This window comes from Drosophila mojavensis, unplaced genomic scaffold, assembly GCF_018153725.1.
Source record: "Drosophila mojavensis isolate 15081-1352.22 unplaced genomic scaffold, ASM1815372v1 contig_136, whole genome shotgun sequence".
Taxonomy (NCBI): domain Eukaryota; kingdom Metazoa; phylum Arthropoda; class Insecta; order Diptera; family Drosophilidae; genus Drosophila; species Drosophila mojavensis.
In genome coordinates, this window is record NW_025318667.1 from 6720962 (window position 1) to 6746118 (window position 25157).

Below are 25157 nucleotides of genomic sequence, written 5' to 3' on the forward strand. Positions count from 1 at the left end.
TGCCTTTAATCTTGTAAAAGATTTTTAACATCCTTTCGATTATAGGTAATACCTTCAATCTAGTAGAATATATCGCAGAAGGTAACGGTAATCTGGTAGAAGATATCTAGAGTCCTATGAATTATAAAATTAATCTCAGATCCCATCCTTTGAGGGCTTATCAAGGGGTAAATGATGTGTTCAATGTTTTGGAATACATCTAAGATGCCATAAAATGATGCCATAAAAAAGTTGCTTTAAAGTTTAGTAGGGATCATCAATGATTACGAACAAATGACTCTCTTATATACGAAGCATCTAAGATCAATTAAAGATGATGTAGAAGACATCTTAGATCAACACTATTATCGATGCTACGTTTAGTGCTACTGAAATCATCTAAGATTATATTAATTATAGATGATAACGTATTCTTGTAAAAGACTTCTACGATCCTATTACTTTTGGCTGATATATTTAGTCTTATAAAAAACATTTCAGATCCTATCAATCATATGTGTTACCTTGTGGAAGATATCTATGACTTTAATAGCAACGTCTATAGCCTTAGTCTTACAGAAAACATATAAGATTCTATCCATTATTGATGTTACCTTCAATCTTGTTGAAGACGTCTAAAGGCTTATCATTTATAGATGTTACTCTTAGTCTCATGGAAGACCTCTACGATGCTCTCAGCTATATATAGCATTTAGTCTCAGCGAAGACCCCTACGATTCTTTCAATTACGGATAGTCTGTAGTCTTATAGGAAGCCCCTGGGATACTTTCAATTAAAGATATTACACTTATGAGTAGGATACATCTAACAAACATATTAACCTTCTTCCTTAAAACCACTTAGATATTAAGCTGCAGCTACAAATCTATATTCATTCTATCCATATGGCAGTTAACACTTAAGTTTTCTCCTTAAATCTGCCCCGACCGGAGAAAACAAAAATCTCATCCTAAACAACAAATTCTGCCTCTGGGTTACATAAGGCTTGCCTTTCTAATGCCATTTAAAATGTGATAAAATCAGATGATTTATAACAAAAGTTGTTCAAGAGTGTGCGGAGCGGAAGAAGAAGACACTTAATGTGTGTGTGAGTGAGTGAGAGTGTGTGAGTGTGCGCATGTTTCAAGATATATGTATGTATGCATGTGCGTGTTTAGAGATAAGTTACAAAGGCCTCAAAAGAGCAATGCGATACAGATTGTCTGTTAGTCTTAATTGCCACCTGCTTGCCTCTGAAATAGATTTATATGCGTTATACTCGGTAAAGCTGTAAGATGCAAACTTGAAATTTCACATTTGTCTGACAGCATTAGCAGCCATAGTAAAATTACCCAATGGAGTGAGATAAGATCGTGTTTTGCCCTGTCAGCAGGAGGCGTCAGCAGTGCAGCTGCCCTCTTATATATATATATATGGCATTTTATGTAATATTAATATATATAAGTAAACAGCACATGCATGTAGCCCCGCAGGCTTATGATGCCAAAAAAAAATACAACACACACATAAAAAATTACAAAAAATTGTATTTGCTTAAACTTGATGCAAGGGCAACTCAAACACTAATTAGGCATTTCGTGGAAATGCAATATGCGAAAATGTTGAAAGGTCACATTAAATGCAGATAGATTATATTTCCGGGAAATGCTACATTTAGCTGCAGGCATAGATGCTTAAATTGTTATAAATAAAATACAAGGAAAAGTTGCTAAGTTAAATTTGCCGTGTTTAACGCTTGAATAATTTTTGACACCAAAGCGCTTAACAACACTGGCAACAACAACAACGTTGACAACAACAACAACAACTTGTTGATTAACAACATTGTCGAGCGGGCTGCATTCCTCGCAGCGAACCCGGCTAATGAGCATGTTTATATCCACATCCGCTGCCACATCCGTATCCGTGTCCGGGCTCTCGTTTACGGTTGCCCGGATCCTTGACGGAATTTGTGTTTTGTTTTTATTTGCTCGCATTTTTTGTTTTTGTAAAATGCTCATCTCTTGCTGTTAATTGTTATTTTGGCTGCGGGACAAGTCGCGTATACGCACCGTGTGCGCTCCAAATGTCATTCGGCAGCTTCGACAGTTGCCAGCTGTCAGCGTCCGTCCGCCCCGCACACCTGCCGCCTCCTGCCGCGCGGCTCGCTGTCAAAATGCCAAAAATGTTTGTCATAGTCGTATAATTAAATTTAAATGTTCTCGCTCGAGTCGTGACAACAACACCGACAGAATGATATAGAGAGAGGGAGGGAGAGAGAGAGGGATAGACTGGGAGGAGGGGAGGCTAACATATACTAGACCTTAGCCACGTTAATTGCAAGCTACAAATTATGACAATTCTCAGCGCACGCATAATTAAAGGGCAGACGGAGACCTTTGCGAAAATGTTTCGTTTTTCAATTTGGAAAACAAAAATAAAATGAAATATATATATATACAATATATGTATGTGTAAAATTAAAATGTTATCAAGTGAAAAGTGAAACGAAATACGATTTGGCAGCCAGCGTTTGACAAAACTTAATTAAACACCTGTCAGCCGCGCAGTGCGCGTTTGTTTGCCCGGCTATTTATATTTGAATACGTTATTATACGCCGCATTGATCCACATATAAATAGCACAAATTTTGCCCTGGAATTCAGCCGCAGCGCAGCGAATTCATATTTAAATAAATAAATTAAAACGCGCCGACCCGTCGCTGCTGTTGGCCGTGCCAATAGCTCACTTATTGTCGGCTTAAATGCATGGCATATGGCTCATAGCAAATTTGAATAAAGCACATGAACACACGCTCAAGTTGTTTTTTTTTTTTTTTTTTTCGCTGCACATTTCTGCATTGGCAGAGGCTTAATTTGAATTTAAAAAATTATATAAATATGTGCGAAAAAAAATATGCAAACGAAATGTCATACAGCAATTAGAGACGGTTCGGTAGGGCTAACCAAAGCTGCAATACCCTAGGTAGATCCAAAGGTTGCCTGAACTGACAGCAAAGGCATTTTGTATAATATAAAAAGAAAAATTCTTTGAAATTTATATATTTGATATTTTATATAGATTATTAAATTTATTTATTATATATTTTTTTTTTTATTATTATTTTTTTCTTTTTGCAAAAATATAAATATGACAAATAGATATTTCAATCACTCAAAGAAAGCGTGGAAAATTCTAAAATTCTTGTAAATCTCTAATCTCTAGCTCTAACGGTATTCAAGTTACGCTTGAAAAAAGCAATGGGGAAAATATGATAAAGTCAAATTTCCATACTCTTACTCATACAACTAACGGTATCACGGCGAACGGACAAACGGACATGCCTTTATGGACTCAGCTCGTCGACCTGATCAAGAATATATATACTTTTTCTGGTCTGCCACGCCTCCTTCTGCTTGTTTCTTACATTTTCACAAAACTATTATGCCCTGATTTCCCATTCTCAATGGGTTTAGGGTGTAGCAATAAAATCTCTGAAATGTAGCTTCTGGCTTAAATAAAAACTCTGGCATTTACACACAAGCTTAAAGCGAAAACTCATAAAAAGGAAAGCAAATGATAAGAGTTAATTTCGAGCTTTAAACAAAGAAGAAATATAAAATGTTGGTTTCAGCTTGAAAAAAATTCGAAAATTCAATTTAAAAAATCTCATCTTTAATTTCATACTAAATACAATTTTTATTTAGTTTCTCTCTTGGAAAATAATTCTATAGTTGAGTTTCAAAAAATGAACTCTAAAATTTCGATTCCAGCTAAAGAAAAAATTTGAAGAGTTAGTTTCTAGGAAAAGATAGATGTCCTGTTTTTCTACAATTTCCTATATTCGTGTAGCGACTCTATGTGTTTATATGTATTTAAATTCCAGGAGGTATATGATATGATACAGAATATAGAGTCCTCTACATTACATATATACTGCTTGCTGATGTGCCACGCCTCCGTCTTATCAAAGGCAACATACCTTAATGGAATGTCACGATTCTCAACTCTCTCACTGAATACTCAAATTTTAAAGCTATAAATCCAATTCAGTCCATGAAATGCGAAAGGCCCACGTCTCTATACTGAATATGGATTTTTTGCTAACGACAAATTTGTTTCACATGAAAAACGTGTTTACACTTGTGCAAAAAAAAATCATTGCATAAATCATAAAATAACATTAACACGTACTTCAATTAACTAATTAATTCAGATTAATGGTCAATTAAGTGGAAATCGTGCACCTCGACTTTAACCAATGAAGTCTCTATATATATTTACCGATGGTCAAGCAATGAATTGTGTGCATGCAATCCTGGAGCGGGACAGGAAGGGGATTAGCTGTCATGCAATGCACATTGAGAAAAAATATCGATAGCGATAAGAGGATAATGGCTCGAATTACCAATAGATATTCAGTTGGATGATGTTGGTGATGTTGTTGTCTAATAAACTCTAATTAAAACTGTGAGGTTTTAATTCAATGATGTTGTTGTAGCGACAGAAGGATAGACAAACGGATAGACCGACGAATAGACAAAAGTATAGACAGTCAAATTGATGTACGAACAGTCCATTGGATGGATGAACGGATAGAAAGAGGGATGAACGCATGTGCGAGACCTCAAATGGTGAGACGGATACATGGAAAGAAGATCGGAGTCACGAGAAAACGGTAGGACGAATCACTCATTCGTGAGTGAATGAACGACCGTATGTACGGCGAATGGACAGAGGAATGAAATCACGGACGGACGCACGGCTCACAAAGTCGGACGGACACACCGGAAAAACGATAGGACGGACGAAGGAATGAACGGACTGGTAAGAGGAAGGATGAACAGACGAACGGACTGACAGACAGATGAACGAACGGACAGACAGACGAACGGATAGATGAGCGGACATTAGGTGAGAGGGACGGAGGAATGGTCAGAATAAAGTACGGATGAATGGACAGACAGACGAACGGATAGAGGAACGGGACACTCGGAAAAGTAGTAGAAAAGAGGAACAGACGGATGAACAGACAGAAGAACGACAAGACGGACGGATAAGGGGAGTGAAGGGCATGGCTAAATCTGTACAGCTTATCGCGCGGCTCCAAATCGATATATATTTTTCGCAACTAAATCTGAATAAGAGTTTTAGTTATTGCTTGCAAATGGAGCGGCATATGTGTGGAGTAAGAGTGAACAGTTAATTAACGAGCTGCGTGGGTGGAGCAGGTGCAGTTAATTAGTTCAATTAGCTGAGGGCATTGAAAGGCTTTCTCCTGCAGCCTCATTGAGCTGCTGCGAATTGCATTCTATGCGCTGACCTCTGCTACTCAATTAACATTCCATACAATGAACTAATGAACTCGCTAGCTCCAGCTCTCTGGCTGCTGCGCTTATTTTCGCTTTATGGCGCATTCCATGAGCTGCGCATATAAACATTCCGGTGGCTTTGTTAACATGAATTTCGACGTTAACTATTCGATGTGGGCTTTAAATTCCACCACGACCAGCAGGCAGCCAACCACTCAAAGCCAAACAGCCGGCCGACCGACCCCCATCACGCATTTGGGGCCCAGCTCTCACAATGTGCACATAAATCTCTTAAAGCCAGGGGCTCAACTTTTGCGCTTTATGTATGCGTGACTTATGTTTACAGTTTATTTATTATTTAAAACATAACAGACAAATGGGCCCAGGCACAACAAAGATACAAATAATTTTTAAAGAGCAAGAGACGAACAAAGATAGCGACAGAGAGAGAGAGAGAGAGAGAGAGTGAGAGAAATGGAGAGAGTGCGCACACCTCTAGGGATAGCTTGCTCTGGGATACTTTCCGAGTTTCACTTTGACTTGGACTCCATTTATATATGTCCAAGTATTTTCCAATACCCTTCTCCCCGCCAGCATTGGGCATTTCTAATGCCACATTAAACTGAGCAGCTAAAGGCGTTTTGGGAGCTCGATTAGAGGCCAAGCGGAAGCGGCAGCTCGCCTTGAACTTCGTCCGATGACAAAACAGGCGCAAACAAAGGAAATACACAAAGATGCGGGCGGGTCTGGCCAACACGGCGAAGGTGACAGGACAGAGAGGGCCAAGAGTGTGGGTAATGGGGGGTTTGTGTTAGGCTTTGGGGTTTCTCTGGCTTACGAGAGAAACAAACACACACAAAAAAAAAAAAAAAAAAAAAACCCTTTTAAGATAGCGAGCCACAGCGCGCGTGCCTTTTCGTTTGCATACTTTTTCGGCGATAATGAAGGCAGCAGAATAATTGTGGGCTGTGGGCGTGGCAGCGCAAGTTGCTCCAACCCCCCTCCCACCTTTCACTTCAGACCAGCTGAAGAAAAAGTTTTGTGTGTCGCCTCAATTAACTAAGCAACAAAATAGAAATTTTCACACCAAATATAGGAAATTAAATAAAAAAATATATATAAATATATACATATGTATGTATATATTCATAGATTTTTATAGATCTGTTTGCTTATTTATAGCAGCGACTTCCCGGTCTGGTTTGATTCTCTTGGTCAAGGTCATTCAGTCAGATTTTTATTGAGTGATTATTGGGTTTATCTCATGCTTGCGGCCTCTTGCCAAATCTGGGCAGAACTGGGCCAAGAATGTGGGTGAAGAGACAAGTCCAAAACAAACTCAAAAAATTTATATGCATATACATATAAAAACTTCAGCTAGCATAAAGTTAACATAAGCATCTGTTAAATAGCAGCAGGTGATAAATACTCATTTAGAAAAGGATTATAGAGACAACTACTGAATTGGTTGGGGGAGAGAAAAAAAGAAAACATTGCGCATACGCCATGTGACACAAAAGCTAAACAGTTGCAAATCTTAACTAATTGGGTTGAGCATGTTAAGTGTTTGGGTGAGACAAAGAGAGAGGGAAACAGAGAGAGAGAGAGAGAGAGAGACCGCGAGGTAATAAGATAAAAAGATAAAGAGCGAAACAGAAAGAGAAGGAGAAGGAGGAAGAGAGCGGTAGAGGTAGAGCGCGAGCTGGCAAAAGATTTAAGCGCTTCAGGGCCTCGCGCTTGCGGGCAAAACAGCCACAAAGTATGCAACACCAAGCTGCACGTGAAAGGCCGGATGGACAGACGAACGGACGGACAGACAGACGAGCGGAAAGATGAACGAACAAACGCACAAACGTAGCAGTTGAAGTAGCTGCAAGCACAGAGCTTCAATAATGTCACAAAGCTCGCAAAGAAAAAAGTGAAAGCAAATACATTAAAGGAATTAGAAAATAAATTACAAGTCGAGTAAGCGCGACTCATGAATACCCGGTACATCAAATAAATATACAATTATATATATTGTAGAGTAATTCAACTAGATATAAGCTTTTGCTTAGAAGAAACCTACAAGGAAATATTTGAAAAATTAAAAAGAAAATCTTAAATTCAGTTGAGGTGCGACTATAGAATACCCGGTACATAAAACTACTAAAACTAACACATATATTATAATAAATTTATTAGATAGACCTAAGGAGCTTTAATTCGTTTAAAATTTCTGATTGAAATAAACACGAAACCGAAAATTCCAAGTTTAGTTCAAGCGTGACTAGTGAATACCCGGTACATAAAATAGTCAACAGCTGTATATGTAGTAGACAAACTCAACGAGATGTTCATATTTAATCATCAGGCTAGAGGAAATCACGTTAGCCTTTTTTCGATGGCCTTCAGAAAGCCCTTTTTAATCATACTTAATGGATTCAAGGTATTTCACAGCAAATCAAATCAAACATTTATCAGGAAAAAAACAAATCAAGCTCAATGCTTAGCTTCCTATGTTTGTCGGGTGGTTGGGTGCTTGCCTGCCTGAGTGGATAAGCTGAGCAAATCGAGTGGCAGCTGCCGTGTGATTTGTGCCAACAAAAGGCCGGACGAGCATCGTCTTTGCTTAGCCACTCGAGCCACTCATGTTTCCAATTAGATAATGCATAAATTAATGTGAATTTGAGTGCTCAACAAGCAGCTCAAATAGCTCAACAGTTTAAATCAAAGTATAAGAATTTATATGCCTCGTCGTACGACTGTGAGCTTTGGAGCTTTTCACCACGGCGAACTTTTGTTGGGTGTGCAGCTTTTTGAATGCACTAAACTTTCACTTGCTGCTGGCCAGGAATCGCTGCGAAAGCTTCCCAAAGCTTACACGAAACTGGGGTCGACTGCTAGACAAAAGCTTCTCATGCCTCTGCAACTTAAAAAGCTAAAAAGTTCCTTTGACGGTCGCACTTTTAGCGGAGAAACAAAGGGAAAGCTTAAGTGCAGCTAGAAACCATATTTCTATGAAACCGACTTTACTAATGTATGTTAAGACATACATATATGTATAATATTATATGTATTTGTTTGATAAAATTCAAAAAGAGTTCTTTTAAGTTATAAAGGTATATCAAAAGTTCTTAAGATATATAAACAAAAAAATTTATTCATTGATGTATGTATATACTCTATGTATTAAATATCATTAATTTATTTCAAGTCAGCTTTTAGCTCTTCTAGCAGATCTCAAAAGCCATGCAAAGCTTATAGGCCTTGAGCTTGAGCCTTAAAGGCAAAAATATAAAGATTATGACTATTTCACATACATATCTTTAAGATATCCTACTTTTGAGCTCGTTAACTTAAGAATTAAGCACTGACAACTGGGGTCTTCAGCTTGTGTGCATATTCACTATTAATATTAAGGCTAGGTATTATAGATATATACGGAACCCATCTGGCCAATGATTGCAATATTGAGCTTTTGGTCTCCTGTTTCAAGCCAACCTTTCTCAGCTATCGTAAACCCTACGTACCCTGCTTGACTGTTAAACGTCTCATACCCCTTCGTAAACCCTTAAGTCTGAATATACATATATGCATATTTAGGCACCTGCTGTGTGGGGGGTGTGGGGGTCGTCCAAAACTCTATTTGATAAGAGCAATAAGAAATCGCAGAACAGTTATAACTAACCGAACTGACCATAGACTAAGGGGTACGTAGAAGCTAAGACTTAAGAGGTTGCTCGAAGTTGTGTATGTCGCAGCTCTACCGGAGCAAGTTAAAAATTTAGTTGCACCTAGATGATCAAGTCCTAGACTTATATACTTTGATGATAACTCATCTGAGATTACTGAACCAACTCATTTAAAATAATACACTAATTTTCTAATTCATTTCAATTTCTTCTTCTTACAGGTAAGTTAAAGACAAGCTCGACTTTAAATCTAACTCTGATCAAAGCTGGTAAGCAAATAACATATGAGGACTATGAATATCAATATAAATATATATATGAATGGGACTTCGAATATAAATGTGAATATGACTATGTATACAAGTGAATATACTATCAAGAGATAGCCAAAAATAGTTCGGAATCATGAGATTCAAATGAATTCATGGAAAGAACTTTGCGTATACGCAACGTGGGCGTTACCTAACAACAACATTTTGAGGTCCAGCCAGAGCTGGGCCCAGCTCGTCGATCTAAGGGGGAAAAAAGCGTTAAACAAGCAGCAACACGTTCAAGCTTGGAATTTGTTTCGCTTTTTCAGCTATTTTCTGATTAACTTTGGAGGCGTTTTGCACAACAGCTGCTTGTCGACTACCCACAAAGAAGGGGCGTGGTGCGGCCGGGGCGGTAGGGGCAGCGGGCGTGTCTGTTGGGGCCAACAACGGCGCATGGGCCCCAAGCTGTGGCCGTTTCTCTTATCAAGTGCAACAAGCACAAAGCGATGCAAAAATAAAAAAAAAAAAAAAAAAAAAATAAAGAAAATAAATAAATGAGAAAAATATTTTGAAACGTATGCAATTTGTTGGCTGGGCTGCCTGCCGGCCACGCCCACCCGCTGGGTGTGCAGCAACTACAGTCGCGTTTACTCTACGCCACGGCCATAATAAACATGTATGCACACAGACACAGAGAGGTGAGCGAAGGGGTGAGTGTGGAGGGGAGGGGTTGTGCCAGAGGTGAGAGCAAATCTTAAAATGGGAGAAAAAAACTAGTGAGATTGACTTAGCTGGAAGGGCTTGACTGGAAGATACCCTAAGCTAGATCAGGTATACACTTAGACGAGTGGGAGAAAGCAAGGCAAAGGCAAAGAAAGAGGATGGAAAGAGAAAGAGAAGTCAAAGGGAATGAATTTTAACCCCTATGACTTATATTAGGAATATGCATTTCATATTGGAAATCTTTAGCCTCTGTAGATGGACAGATATACATTGCCTCAATGCCTCTTCATTCTAGCACCTGTCACGGCTCCTGCTGCCTCCTGCAAGCATTTATATGCGAGTAATATACCCTTAATTTGCATTTCAATGCGTACAGGGCATAAAAAACCAAAGTTCAAAGTGCAGGAAATTGAAAGCATTAAAAATAAACGAAAGCCAGTAGAAATTGTTGATTCGTGAAAAACGCCAATACACAAATACCCTATAAAGTCAGCAAACAGCTTCAATCGATCATTGAGCATATATAGAATAGATAATAGAATAGACATTCGAAATTCATTTAATTTCTATTATAGCTATACCAATTTTGAAGCGAGCCTCCTTAGACATTCTCTAACTTAGCTGCTACATATTACAGGGTATGATTGCTTAGAATCTTCTAATTACATCTATATATATCAATAATGGTTCACCCTTAAGACTATTTGATTTGCTTAACTAATAATACTCAAAAGACTCATTAGAAATGGGAAGTCGGAGTATATTACTTCTATGTAAATGTATGTAACGGATAGAAGGAGGCGTGACAGAGTCCATAAGTTTTATATATTCTAGATTGGAGCCTAGTCGATCTCGTTCTCTTCGTTTGTATGAAAGGCTAAAGACCTTAGATAATATAAAATCGATAATCAAATAAAATCGATAATAAGTATCGAACTTCAGTTGTCTATATCCAATAAAAATTAAAATTCAGGCTATAATAGCATAACAGCAGGGCATCTCCGAGTCAGGTACACCCCTCCAATGCCACCTCGTTCACTCAGTGAATAGAGTATATTAGTTTTCTAGCAATTTCCAGTTAGCTACAGCTAAAGACTTCATGCGTATAATCGTCTTATAAACTGTTAAGATGCCTTCCATGCGCCCACTGTGGGCGTGGCTCAGCCTCATACATCGACATGAAGGAAAAGTTTTCGGTGCATAAACTTAAATGTTCTCGGACAATGAACGAGTATTATGCAGTCTTGTGTGGGTCGGGTTTATCATCTAGTACAGCTGTACAGCGTGTGCCTCCTGGGTGCCATTTTCCATTCATTATTTAGTTGTTTTGCCCTTCGCTGTTGTTGCTATTGCTGTTGTTGTTGTTGTTGTTGTTGATTGTGCTTTATAAAAGCACAAAGCAGGCAGCAGTAGCAGCAGCTCAAGCAGAGTAAAAAGTTAAAATATAGAAAACAAGAGAAACCCAAAATCAGCGCAGCGTTTCTTAAATACTCTTCTGAAATATAGAACTAAGTGAGCGTTCGATATGAGTAGTGATATTCGATACATAAGGGTAAACTATTTGCACATATGTCTACTTATCGATGTATAGTTTTCCAGTTGAGCTGCAGAAACAATGAATCTATCTTACTTCTAGTTATCGATAATTTTCCGATAATCATCTGCGCTAGTTCTTATATAAAGAGACTATTGATACTAAGCAATCAATATCGATTTGCATTTATTGATAATCAAACATCGATAATCATCTAAATAGAGTATTTTATCAATACAGATACATATATATTTATTTATGGTTAGTTATCGATACTCATCTGTCGATAGGCACCTATAAATGCTCATATTCGATGCTCATCTACCTGAAATCTTATTCCATACTCATCATTTATACACTTAGCAATCGATACTTGTCTATCGATAGTCATCTATTGACACCAAACGATACATAGATATAGATATTGACCTTTGTATACTCATCTATCGATAATCATCTACCGATGCTCATCTATCGAGAATCTTATAACAATACTCATCTACCACTAGTGCTCTATCGATATTAATCGCTTTCATATGCTACTATGTGCTAAGCTCATCGATATATCGAAAACATATCGTTTCAGCACATATGAACTTAAGATAATAATATTATTATGAGTTTCTAGTATAACGTCCAACTCAATGTAAATTCGCTTAGATCCCTAGAAGTTGGCAGTGTAGATGGGTCCAAGAGTGAACCGCAGGCTCATCTTGACAGATCTTAGCAGTTGGGCTGCTTTATGCAAATGATGGCAGAGGGTAATGCTGCCGGTGCTGCTGCCGGTACTGCTGCCGGTGCTGCCGGTGCTACAAAACCTGGAAAGTGACAAGACCGCCCAGCTAGGGGCAATAAAACGTAAACGAAAACGCAGCCGGGAAATGGAAGCTGGTGGCTGTTAGGCCAGGTGTGGCCTCTAGCCCAGCTACAGCTGGACCATAAAAAATGTTTGCCATCGCCGAGCAAATATCAGCGCATCCAATTGCGTATTGTTGTTGTTGTTGTTGTTGTTGTTGTTGTTGTTGTTGTTGTTGTTGTTGTTGTTGCTGTTGCTGGCAATTTTCATTTAAGACAAGTGGCCCGCTGATGGATAACTCACGGGGCCTCGAGTAACAGGCGCCGGATAATTGCAATGCGAACCGAGTCGAGCGTCAGGGTCGTCGGGGTCTCTCGCACTTTGTGTACGGCTGCTTATTGGATTGCCGCCAGCCTGGCCGGGGCAAGAAATTTGAAACTTTCCGGACGGACGGTGCTGCTGGTGCTGGACCAGTTTCACCGCCCAATGCCCAAACACCTGACGCACCTGAGCCAAGCTCAAGTGGCCAATAACGAAGAAAATGTCAGCCAACTGCAACGGCTGTCAGTTGGTGGCTGGGGTCACTTCCCATTAAAACTGAAGCCTCACGAAATTCGCGTGACTTGCGGCTTGGGGATTCTGCTGGCGAGGCGGCAGCGAGGGAGGACGGCGACAGGAAACAACTTTGGCATTGGGGTTAGGGTAGCGATTGGGGTTAGGGCCGTGCCCGGGGTCGGGGTAGGGCAAGTGAACGGTGCTGTTTGTCATCAAGTCATTCAGAGTTGGTAATTACACCAACTAAGCTCAATTGCCAATGGGTGCATTTATATGCTATTCTTCATGATGCTATTATTACGGCTGCTATTAGTATCTAGAGTAAGTCTATTTGGTTTAGTGGATATACAATACGTATAAGCTAATTCAAGCGGATGTGGAGATAGAGATTACGATGATAATAGCAGGCCGTGTGCCGTATTAATGATTGGAAGTCCACGGTGCTCAGATATGGGAGTCAGTCGTAAACGAAATTCCCCAATACAGCTCTCGCTCCAGTTAGATATCATATAAAAGATAATCGAATTATATAAGATATTATATCAATATCGAAACTCTCTGGAAGTGTGTCTCTGGCTGTCTGTCGAACAGACCGTTCGAGTGACCATCCGACTGACCGACCAACAGTTCGACTGACCGTCCTATAAACCCTCTAACTGGCTGTCCAACCGTCCTTACGCCCGTCTATGCGTACTTCCGCCTGCCCCTTAGCCCATTCTCCGTTCTGCTTGCCCTGTAAAAAAAAAGTATTAAGATGCTTTTATTTCGGCGATAGATATCTTCATTCATCTTCCATACTTTGCTTCCTCAACCAGTTCTCCTTCCGATAGGAACTGCCACGACAGCCTACCGACTGCATCGGAACATCTACGTTAAGCCGGAAATTCCATATCTAATTGTCCTTCTATATTAGGAAGACCACCGATAAGCCTTATCCAATACACAGCATCCTTAGCTATTAATCATTCCCAATACATATCCCTTTGGCAGGCTCTACTAGACTTTCCGTATCCCATTCCCATCTACTGAATCAATATGTATTTAATCATTAATCAGAACTGATATAATTGATTTGGAAATAACAAAATAAATAAATAATAAATAAGGTATCTTAATATGATTAATCCTTAATCCGAACAGATCTGATCAGATTTTGCAACAAGAAGATAAATCCAATGTCCATTGGAATACCAATTAGTTAAGTTTACATCAGTTGAAGTATCCTAATATTATTAAGTGATTAAACCTTAATCAGAACATATCTGATTAGGCTTTTTCAATTTGAAAATGATTCTGCTGGGATTTAGTGGAGATGCTGTATTCCCGGGGCAGCATCTAATGCCAATCTCTAGCATTTGTTACGCCTAGTGTTAGCCCAGCTGAGCACCAACCAGCCAAACGACCCACCGACCGCCCGACCAACCCTCCCAGTACTTGACCCCGCATCGACGTTCTCCATTGCAAGTGCAAAGGCAAAGCCAAAGCCAAAAGCAAAGCCAAAGGCAAAGGCAAAAAGGGAGGACGGGGCGGGGGTGCAGTGCAGCTATGCGTAGATGAAGTTTTCAAGTGCAATGCGCAACAACAACAACAACAACAACGACAACAACAACAATAACAAGCGGTCTATGATAGCGACAGCAGCCGCTTTGACGCCGGCAGCGCAGCAGCTGTCAAGGCAGAAGAGCGCGCAGCTGTGTGTTGCTGCGCAATGAGAGAAGATAGAGAGAGGAGAGAGTGAGAAAGAGAGAGCGAGACGAGGTTCGCATAATATAGGCATAAAGGTTGCTGCTCTCTCGCTCTACCTCGCTGCCCCTCTTACTCTCCTCCACCCACACTCTCTCTTTCGCTCTCTCTCTCTCCCTCACTCTCGCGATGTTGACAATTGTTAGGCAAATGAAAAGCAATCACAACAATAACAATAAGTGATAAGCAACAACAACAACAATAGCATTGGCTAATTATTAAAAACATATTATAATAAAAATAATATTTAAAAAAAAAATTAATATTTACAAAAAATAACTAAATTAAGCTGCAGCTGCATCAACAAACAACAAATAAAAAAAAAATTAAAAATAAAAGCAAATGCAAAAAATAAAAAATAACCGTTGCACAGCCTACACACAGTAGCAAAGGCAACAACAACGTCGACAGCAGCAACGCCGCCTACGTCAACGTCAACGTCAGCGTCAGCGCCGACGTCTACTATTATTTTTGCGCACTTCATTCTACTTTGAAGCACGCAGCACGTAGACGGCGAAGCGCCGCTTAGTCTCCGTTCTCCACACAGCTTCCGTTAGGTTTTGGCGGCGTGCGTGGTCGGTCGGTCGGTCGGTTGGTCGGTTGGTCGCTCGGTCGGTCGGTTCGCTTGGCTTGGCGCTTGGCGCTTGGCTTGGTCGCTAGCTCACACGTTCGGTCAGCGTCGGCGTTGTCGGCATCGACGTTGGCGTCACTGTCGTTGCTCTCCCACAGCAGCGTTGGCGTCGCGCGTCGCTGGCTCGCTTGGTGCCAGTGTTGTGCGGTCGCTGCAGCTGTGAGCATCGCGAGAGCGCGCCGCGTCGCTGTCGTCTTGTTCATATGTGTGTGTGCGTGCGAGCGCGTCTAAATATATACATCTGCGTGTCTGTGTGCGTATGCATGTGACAGACAACAAACCGCCTCGCGCTCGAAATAATCACAATAAATCAAAATAAACAATCAAAAATATCAATTTTAATTTTTTTTTTTTTTTTTTTAAGAGAGCATAAGAAGCAAAAGATAAACAGAAAGTGCAATTTTTTTGACAATATTTTTTTTTTTTTCCAAGTGTTTTCTTGGACAGCGCTGCGGGCCGGCGACTGTCGCGAAAGAGGCGCACAAAGCAAGTACACAAATTACATAAAACAACAGCAAAAAATATTAAAACGAGCAGCAGCAGCAGAGGCAGCGGTAGCAGCAGCAGCAGCAGCAGCGGCAGAGGCCAAACCAAAAACCGAATCTAAATTAAAATCGTAAATCAACGCAAATCACACAGCAGCAGCGGTAGCAGCGGCAGCAGCGACAGCGGACAGCGGACGACAAAGACAAAAAGAACGAGAAGAAGAAGCAGCAGCAGCAGCAGCTGAACGACAACAATCGCCGCTTATCAAATGCCGCGACGTCGACATCGTTTAGCGCCGCGTGCGTGAGTTTAGCTCTGTGTGTGTGCGCTTGGGTGTGTGTGTGTGTGTGTGTTGGTGTGTGTGTGTGTGTGTGAGAGTCTGTGCATGTGTGCGTAAGTGAGCGGCAAAGTTTTGAACTGGCGGCCAAAGGCGACAACGCCACTGCCGCCGCCGCAGCAGCAGCAGCAGGTGCAGCGCCAGCAGCGCGTCAACGGCGCAGTCAAAGCTTAACAGCAGCAACAGCAACAGCAACAACAAACGGCGCCACAGCAGCTGCATCAACCCAGACGCCGGCATTTCGCACAAGACATTTGCTCAAAGCAACGGCCAAAGTGAAAAAGAAGAAGAAGTGGAAGCAAATCAGCTTCGTCGATGATACGCTGCAGTCGACGTCGCTGCTAGTGCCAACAGCAGCAGCAGCAGCTACACAACAACGCAAACGCTCCACGTGCAGTGCACCGCCAGCGTTAGGCGCCAGCAGCGTTCACTCGCAGTCGACGGCAGCGCGACGTCTAAGCAAATTCCTGAAGCAGAAGGCGAGCAGCGCCGCCGCAGCAGCAGCAGCAGCAGCGCCAGTGACAGCGCAACGACGCAAATCGTCGACAGCGTCGATCATTGTCGAAACGGCATTGAATCGCTGTGCCGGCGGCCGAGCGGCTGAGAAAGCAGAGGCCGAGCGGGCAGCGGCAGCGGCAGCGGCAGAGGGCGGCGAACACTTGCCGAGCCGTCACAGCAGCAGCGCGACTGCGGGCAGCGCCACTGAAGAGGCCAGCAGCAATTGCAATACAAATACAAATACAAATACCAATACAAATACAAACTCCAATACGAACGCCACGTCAACATTCGCTTCAGCATCCGCATCGGCATCCGCATCGGCATCCGCATCCGCATCCGCATCCACCTCCACCTGGTGCGGCAGCATTAACTTTCTCGTTTATATGGTTTGCTCCTTCTGCTGTTGCTGCTACAATTATCGCAATAGTCCAACAAGGTTAGTGGCCCCAACGACAAAACCATGCATCCCCCCTTTGACTACCCCCTCCCTCACACTACCCTGCTATTCTTTGCCATGTGATGAACTGATCTATACCCTGTAAATACACTTGCAGAATAGTGGGTATGTGCATTTCGCTGGGTATGAAATGTTTTAGTTTTAGGCATCTGTTTTGCAGTGAAGATCGCCTAAGAAGAATTAGGAAATTAACTCTGTATATAACTAAATATAGATAGAGAATGGGATAAATGAAAAGTAGCAGTATGTCTGAGTTGGGCAGGCTGTGCTGTATAGATATACGTATGATAATAGCAAATGTGTCCGTCTTAATGACATTATACTGTACATACCTAAACACAGATTTATATATATAAAAACTTAAAGTCTGTCCGTCCTAGCGAGGTCATATTGAATATATTTAAAATAATCTCAAATGTGTCCATCTGAATGAGATTTTACTGTAGAAGTAAAAAGTATTTTCCCTCTTTGCGAGGCGATGCTGTATATCTTAAGAAGAATGTTAAATATATGGATCTAAATTAGAATATAACAATTATTATTCAATATGAACGTGTCCGTCTTAGGTGGGTTATACTGTACTAAATATTTATAGTCATTGTATTCGTCTAAATGAGTGAGATTGGATACAATGTCATTTTAGCCAAGGTTTACTGTATAATTACAATAGCAAAAATGTCCGTCTAAAGGAGATCATACTGTATATATGTATAGCTAGGTATACACACGTAATATATGTTAACAGGTTACACTGTAGATCGAAAAGAACATCCATCCATCCATCTTATAGTGGGTTCACTGCATATATTTATCCAAATGTGAACTGGAAATGTATCCATCTTAGGCAGGTCATACTGTATATCTCAATAGGATTTCTAAGAAATTCATGTATTCATATATCTGAGAGAGAATCCGCATTCCATCAACCTTAAGCGGGTCACACTGCATTTCTAGCCCATCACTGCCTATCGCATGTCTGCAAGGGTATTCTCAATATTCGGCTAATCGAAGTTCCATAGTTCTATGTATTCCAACAACTCTCCTCCACCTCTGCATCCCATCTAGATCTTATGTATTCCTAATATCTTTCTAGTTCCTAAGTTTCATATACTCTATCTATAATCTCCCTAAATGCTATTGACTTTACTTTAATCTTTATTCAAACTCTCTATATATAGATATTATATTGATACGTATATGCATACATATATACACCGAGGAAAACTTCTTTGATTTATTTGAATTTGTATATAGAACGATTTCCTCCTAGAAGTAGTTTTTATAGAAAAAGATTTTTTTTTCTTCTTACCAAATTTGAATTCAAAAAGGAGTCTAATTAGATAATTATATTCTCTGCTTTTAAAGTATATATATTAGATAATGTAATATAATATTAATATTTGCATTTTCCTATGTATGCACACATATATATTTTTTTCCATAGAAATCTCTATGAATTTTACGGAACTTTCTCGTTTCCAAGCATTTCACTTAATGAAATTGGAATTTTTCGCCCTCACCTACATAGCTGGATTTTTTTCTCTTTGTTTCCTTTGGCATCCAATTAGATTTGCATCCATAAACGGGAACCTAACGAACTTCTTCGTTTCATTTGCAGTTTTCAGAACTTGTTTCGTTTTTTTTTCTCTCTCTCTCTCTCTCTTTCACTGCGCCTTATCGCTGTCTCTTTCACTGGCATAGAAGTGACTTTGATGCCGATTCTTCATATTTTTGTTTCTTCTCTGCCTCTTGCTCATCTTTCGCTTCTTGTTTTTCATAATCAGAACACTCCAGCTGACCATTAACCGCAATCAGGCATCCCTCTGTTCTCTGGCTGCTGCAACGGGCAGCGCCGGCAGCAGCAGCAGTCGCCTAATGGTCGAGAGGCCGAGTGGCTCTCGTTGCTATGAAACCCACTTGGGACTAATTATTAGTTTGCCATTCCGTTCGAGTTCCAATTCCATTTACCGTTCATCAGGCTCATTCACCGAACGAACGAGCGAGCGAGCAGGCAATCGAATTGTCGTCACATATCGTCAAGTGGTGGAAGGAGGCGGCAGCGAACCATGCTATAGGCAGGTCAATCAAATTTTTAGGCTCAGATTAGAATGATTCCCACACACACACACACACACACAGAGAGAGAAAGAGAGAGATAGCTGTGTATGTGTGTGCTTGTACTTGTAAGTGTGTTCGCAAAGCTCTCGACTGACTGCTTGGCAGGCGCGAGGTCAAAGTTCAAGGTTGCCTGCCTGCTGCCTTCCACACACACACACACACACACACACACACACACACACGCACAACGAGAGGCTTTTGTTGGCATCTGTCTGTTTTGCTTGTTTCACATCTAGCAATTAACTGTACATCTCTCATAAGCTCAATTGAATTGTGTTAAATGCGAAATCTGCACAACTTGTCAATTGATGAAGAAAGAAGAAGAAGGTGAAGGAGACAGCAACACTCAACTTCCTAAAGCTTCAAATACGCAAATACTTCAAAGCAACACCATCTGCACTGCTCTCTCTCTCTCCTTGTCTCTCAGTCTCTCCAATTTTTACACACTTGCTGGCGCTGCGTCGCGACGCTGCTGTCGTCGCTGCTTGCGGCTGTTGTCTGTTGTTCCTTTTCAGCTGTTGCTCTGCAGGGGGCGCGATCTAGCGGTTTCTTCTGCATTTATTTCGTTGATAAGTCTACGGCGATCATTACGGCTGCTGCCTTTGTTCTAGCTGTTGCCGTCATTGTTGTTGTTGTTGTTGTTGATAAGAATCGCGTCGGCACACTTTGAAACTGTGAGCCGACTGCAAATAAAACTGTTTGTATACCCTCTAAACATTATATGCAATGGGCGATGTTGATATTTAAGTGCAACATGTAACAGGCACAAAAGAAATACATAAAATTATTTATAAAAGGCAAATATCGATTATCGATCACATACATTCATCATCGATAAAAGTAAGTCCCATTTACAAATTTACAGGGTATTTACCAGTTAGGCACTTGCTAGATTGCACCATGAACTTTTGGTTTTTTATCATAAGCGATAAATGAAGAATAAAACGAATAAGAGGAAGCACTAGATTAGCACTCAACGCTTTAATAAAATTAAGAATAAACACAATAAGCTAAATAAAAACATTTGTGTGCAATGCGATAGTCGAAGCATGAACTGTGTCAAGTGCAGAGACAGTGCATTTCAATAAACCGTTAGACGGCTAAGGGTACGAATTTACATACATAATCAAACGTGTTCGTTTGCCAGTTACATACGTACGCTCGAAACCGATAAGCTCTCCTAACACGCTTTCAATGGGTTCAAGTATAAGAGATAAGCATGCTTTGCCTGTAAGTCACCATGCGTAAGCGTGCACGTGTGAGCGCATGCACGTGTATGTGTGTGTACAATGCAAGATAATTTGCAAGTTCGATTCTTCTTTCGGCACTTTTATCCACTATTGCACTCATGCGTATGCCTTGTGAGCATGTGTGAGTGCGTGTTTGTGTGTGTGTGTGTATGTTTGAGTGTGATTGGCGGCGTCAAGTCATTGTACTTGTGTAAGCTGCAAGCTTCGGCATCGCCGCCATCGTCGCCGTCGTCGTCGTCGCTGTGTCTGCCCTTGCATTTGGTCTCTGCCACTGCTCTCTGCTTGTAATTGGATTTCCGCTGTTTACCAACGAGAGAAAGACAGCGAGAGAGAGAAAGAGAGTGCGCGATTGAAAGGTGTAGGAGACGGCGCTAAATGCGGCAGCTGTTTGATGATGAATCTTTTGCAAGACACCGATGTCAACGTCAGCGTCGCCGTCGCGTTACAACTTTCAATTTCGATTGCCAAATGCTCTCTCAGCGGCAACTTATTATGCCAAGGCACGTATTGAAAGGCTGGGGCCGACCACCCAAAAGCGCCACCCACCCAGAACATAGAACGTGCTAACGCAAAGCTCTCACGCATGCCGCTCAGCGTGCTCTCTATCTCTCACTCTCTCACGCCGCTGTCGTTGTCGTTGTCGTTGTCATTGTCGTCGTGCGCTCACTTACATCGCCTGGCGTTAGCTTCGTGCACTCATTCGTCTTGTTTCGTTTCATTTCGTTACGCTGCTGCTGGCGCTGCTTCTGCTGTTGCTGTTGCTGTTGCTGCTGCTGCTGCCTGCTGCTGCCTGCTGCTACTGGTACTGGTGCTGCTTCTTGCTCGCTTGCTTGCGCTTGGTCTCTGTCTGTGAGCCGTTTCGAACGCGTTGTTCGTTCCGTTCGTCGTCGTTGCCGTTTCGTTTTCATCATATAACGTATAAGCAACTTCGCTCGTGCGGCAGTTCGTGGGACTTTTCCTATGAAAAAAATTGTATTTTGCTAGAAAATAAATAATAATAAGCGCACATATAAATATATAATTCATATCGGCCCCGCGACACACACCGAACGAGCGAAAATATCGAAACAAAAAGTTGCATTGAGCGCGCGCGCGTCCCTCACATTAAATTATTCAATTTTGTAATTGTTTGTGCGTGATAAATGTGCCGAAAAGTGGGCTAAGTGGGGACTGTTGCTGCAGCAGTGGCAGTGGCAGCGCGGCAGCGGCAGCGGCCGGGACGTGCTAAACGGCGGAGGGGGTAACAACAACAGCGTAGCCAACAATAACGTCCAATCGAGCTACTAATTCACTAAGTGTACAAAATAATATAAAAAATTGCAATGCACAAGTGCAAACGGCGAAAGGCAAAAACAAGTGGAACAGACAAATAAACAAAACGCAGCAGCGGCCGCACACACACACTCACACACACACACACGCAGTCGCTCGCAAGCCGACACAGCGACACACACCGACACATTCGTGCGAGAGAACGAGCAAGAGCGCGCGCGGAAGGAAGGGAGAGAGGGAGACGGAAAGCAAGTCTTAGAGAGCGCGCCAGCCAAGAGAGTGAGCAAAAGACAGCGGAGAACGCGTGAGCAACTACTAAAAGTGCAAACTAGCGTAAGACAACAAAAAACAACAACAACTACAGTAACAACAACAACAGCAGTAGCCATGCCGCTGTACGAAATTAATTAGAAAAAAAGAAGCGCCCAAGCGACCTCATGGCAAAAATTTTAATGTTTTAAATTAATTGCGGCCGACACGCGATAAAAAAAAGCAACAACACCAACAATAACAACAAAAGTTGACAAAACTGTTGATTTTTATCGCGCGCCGTAAATGCGAAAAACGTAAAATGAAAAGCAGCAACAGCAACAACAACAACATGAGCGAAACTCAATGAAAATCTTTGCCATCACCCAAGTACATAGTGTGCTCTTATATGAATGTGTCTGTGTGAGAATGTAGATGTATGCGTGTATGTGTATGTGCGTGCGGCCGCCTTATAAAACGGCGCTAAATTGACATCGGGCTTCCCAAAATGTCGCGTGGCTCTGGCTGTTTGCTTTAAATTTGTATTTGCACTTGAAAAAGCAAAGCACGCACACACAAACACGCGTACACATACAGCGCACGTTGGCACACAGCGAATAGTGCATACGCTTACCTATACACATACATACATACATATATGCAGCTTAATAGCTATAAATATATGTACATATGTATACATTCATATGTACATATTTCTCTTATATTTTATGCAATGCTATGCACGCATTCCATTTCGTCTGTCAGTTATTAAGTGATTAACTCTTCGAATTATGCTTGCGTGTGTGTGTGTGTGTGTGTTAAGTACGCACCGAAATAGAACAGTCAATTCTACTTATTAAACACGCTCGTCTTATACGCATGCACATTCTGCATGCTCTGTACTCTTCGCTCTTTCCTTTATAGGTCGTCTGTGGCAGAGTATAAGTTGTTTCGTTTCGTTTTCATGCCGTTCTGCCCTGCTCAACACACAACGTGTGATCTCTCAGCTGCAGAGGAGACACAAATTTTTTCTTTCTTTCATTCTGTCAAATTTTTAAGCTCTTGTATTTCGCTTTAAGGAGGGGTGAGAGCTCAAATCAGTTTAGGGGGGGCGGGGCGGGGCAGGCTTTACAGACTTTTTACTTCTATTTCAACTAATTTGATATCATTTCTTTGCCGCTGCTTCTGTCCTTCTGCCGTTGGTGTGCATTCAAACGAAAACGAGAACGAAAATCAAATCAAATCAAATTGAATTTTCAGCACAGTAAAACGGTTTGCTATACATAGACACACACACACATACACACACCACGCCCAGACACGCCGCCCCCGACCAGGATATGGCCAGGAGGACGTGCGCGTCCTCAAACTTATTGTATATAAACTTGAATGGATCAGTGAATCAGCTGCTGTCTTCCTCTTCTTCTTCGTTAGCTTCTTCCTTCGCCGTCGTCTGCTTATTCTTGCTTTTTAGCTGCTCAGCGAGCATCAACTAATGCGGCGCGCTGTTGCCGCATTTCTCACTGCTCCCCCGCCCACTGCCTGTCAGCAGCGCCGCTGGCGTTGATTAAAAAAAAAAAAAATGGAATTTACCGCTTTGCAGCTGCTCCGGTCAGCATACATACATATATAAGTATATGTATTTGTGTATGTATGTATTCATTTCATTTGTTTGCTAAGCGTATTTCTATTTGCTGCTTGGCTTGGCCGATGCGACGCGTAAATTAAAAGCGGATGCCAAAATAATAGTAAACGAACAGTTCCCGCGTAGCGGGAACGGTGGAACTGGAACTCAACTGCGCTGAGTGATAGAGACAGCTGTGCTGTCAACGTCAACGTCAGCGTCGGCTTTGACGTCGTCGCCGACGCTGCCGCCGCCTTCGCCTTCGCCTGCTGCTTTGCATAAGCCAAACGCAACAACTTTTTACCTAAACAAATCAAAAAGTTTTTTTTTTTTTTTTTTTTTTGTCCCACCCCGAGGGACATGAAAGGACAACACTTTCTGGTCCTCTCTCTCACTCTCACGGTGTCTTCGTGCCACTCTTCTACGTCTTCATCTTCAGCTTGTCTTTTTCTTGTCTTGTTTAGCGTCTTGGGAGAGCGGGCGTTGATGAAGTATGGCAACAAGGCAAACTGCAACTTTTTAGGGCAATATTTGTGAGCAACAATTAAGACGAAACCTAATTAAATTTATAGCCAGGCCAAGCCAGGAGCTGAGCTGAGTTGAGCTGAACTGGGAATCTGCACAAACTGAATTTTCATTAAGCTAACTCGAATATTTGTAGCTACAGTAAACGCATTTGTTTCAATTTCAAGCGTTTCATGTCAAAAAGTTAAACTAAATTCCCTTGCACATATATTCTGCTTGTATTTAGTTAAAAATTTGTTTCAATTTCATTTCTCGTGAATAAATTTCAATTCCCTAGCATTCTATATCCGCAAGTTGAACATTTTTACATGTGTCTCAATTCCAGACGTTCCATACGAGATGTATCAGTTAAATAGAACTAAATTTCCTTTCACTAAAACTCCATACATTTTTAAATCAGATTGGTTTCAATTCCAGCCATTCCAAACACCAAATGCTGGATTTAGTATAAAAAAGAAGACACTGTTCTATTTTGTTTCAATTCCAAACGTTTCCCTTCTCCTCAAACTCCACTCTGCAACTGTAGTTCCATTCTGCCTTGCCTGTTCGTCAATGCAGAATGCTGACTGTACGCCGCAAATATTCGCATAGAATCCGTACGTGTCTACGCGCGCTTATCGAGCTTTTCAAATAATTTGTAAAATGTACATGGCTAAACCATTATCATTTCATTTCATTTTTTTCGCTCACTTTTATTTATTTATTTATTGGCTACGCCTGTCACGTACTAGGCGATCGTGCACACTATGCGGGCCGTCACTGTTCCTGTTGTAATGATCAGCATTGATCAGTTTCAGTTGTTCCGCATGGATAGCTGAAGTGGGCACACTATTTGGGACAGCACTGTATCGAGTGCATAGTTGATCCGCCTAGCCACAGTCTGTCCAGTATGAATATGCGGCTCAATTCCGCTTGTTCCGTACTGCACAGCTGTCACGTAGCTGGCGTGCACACTATTTGGGCCGCTACTGTCTTGCGGCTGATCGACGCGGACTTACATATGTGATTCCATTCCACTTGTTTCGCGATCTGCACTTTGTTTCTGCGTTTCTTTTCTGCTGCCGACGCCAGCATCGCTGCAAATGCAACACATTCCATTGCGGCGTATAAGAGTGCATTACTCTCTTATACAAGAGC

General features: G+C 41.4%; 1 protein-coding gene and 1 long non-coding RNA gene across 9 annotated transcripts in view; both read left to right on the forward strand.

Annotated features, from left to right (window-relative positions):
• LOC6586084 (cAMP-specific 3',5'-cyclic phosphodiesterase) overlaps window positions 1-25157 on the forward strand; it is a 234428-nt gene that overhangs the window by 138551 nt on the left and 70720 nt on the right. The window contains exon 1 of one of the 7 annotated variants that reach the window (XM_044011476.1): window positions 21846-21955. The exons of the other annotated variants lie outside the window; for them this stretch is intronic. The gene's annotated coding sequence lies outside the window, so the exon portion shown is untranslated. Of the gene's footprint in view, window positions 1-21845; window positions 21956-25157 lie in introns of those variants that run through there. 7 annotated transcript variants of the gene reach the window in all.
• Window positions 14869-16198, forward strand: LOC122757877. Of its 2 annotated transcripts, none has more exons than XR_006358057.1 (2): window positions 14869-15454; window positions 15566-16198. It is a non-coding gene; the product is annotated as an uncharacterized LOC122757877 (long non-coding RNA). The 2 variants fall into 2 exon arrangements; XR_006358058.1 differs by having other exon boundaries at window positions 14869-15406.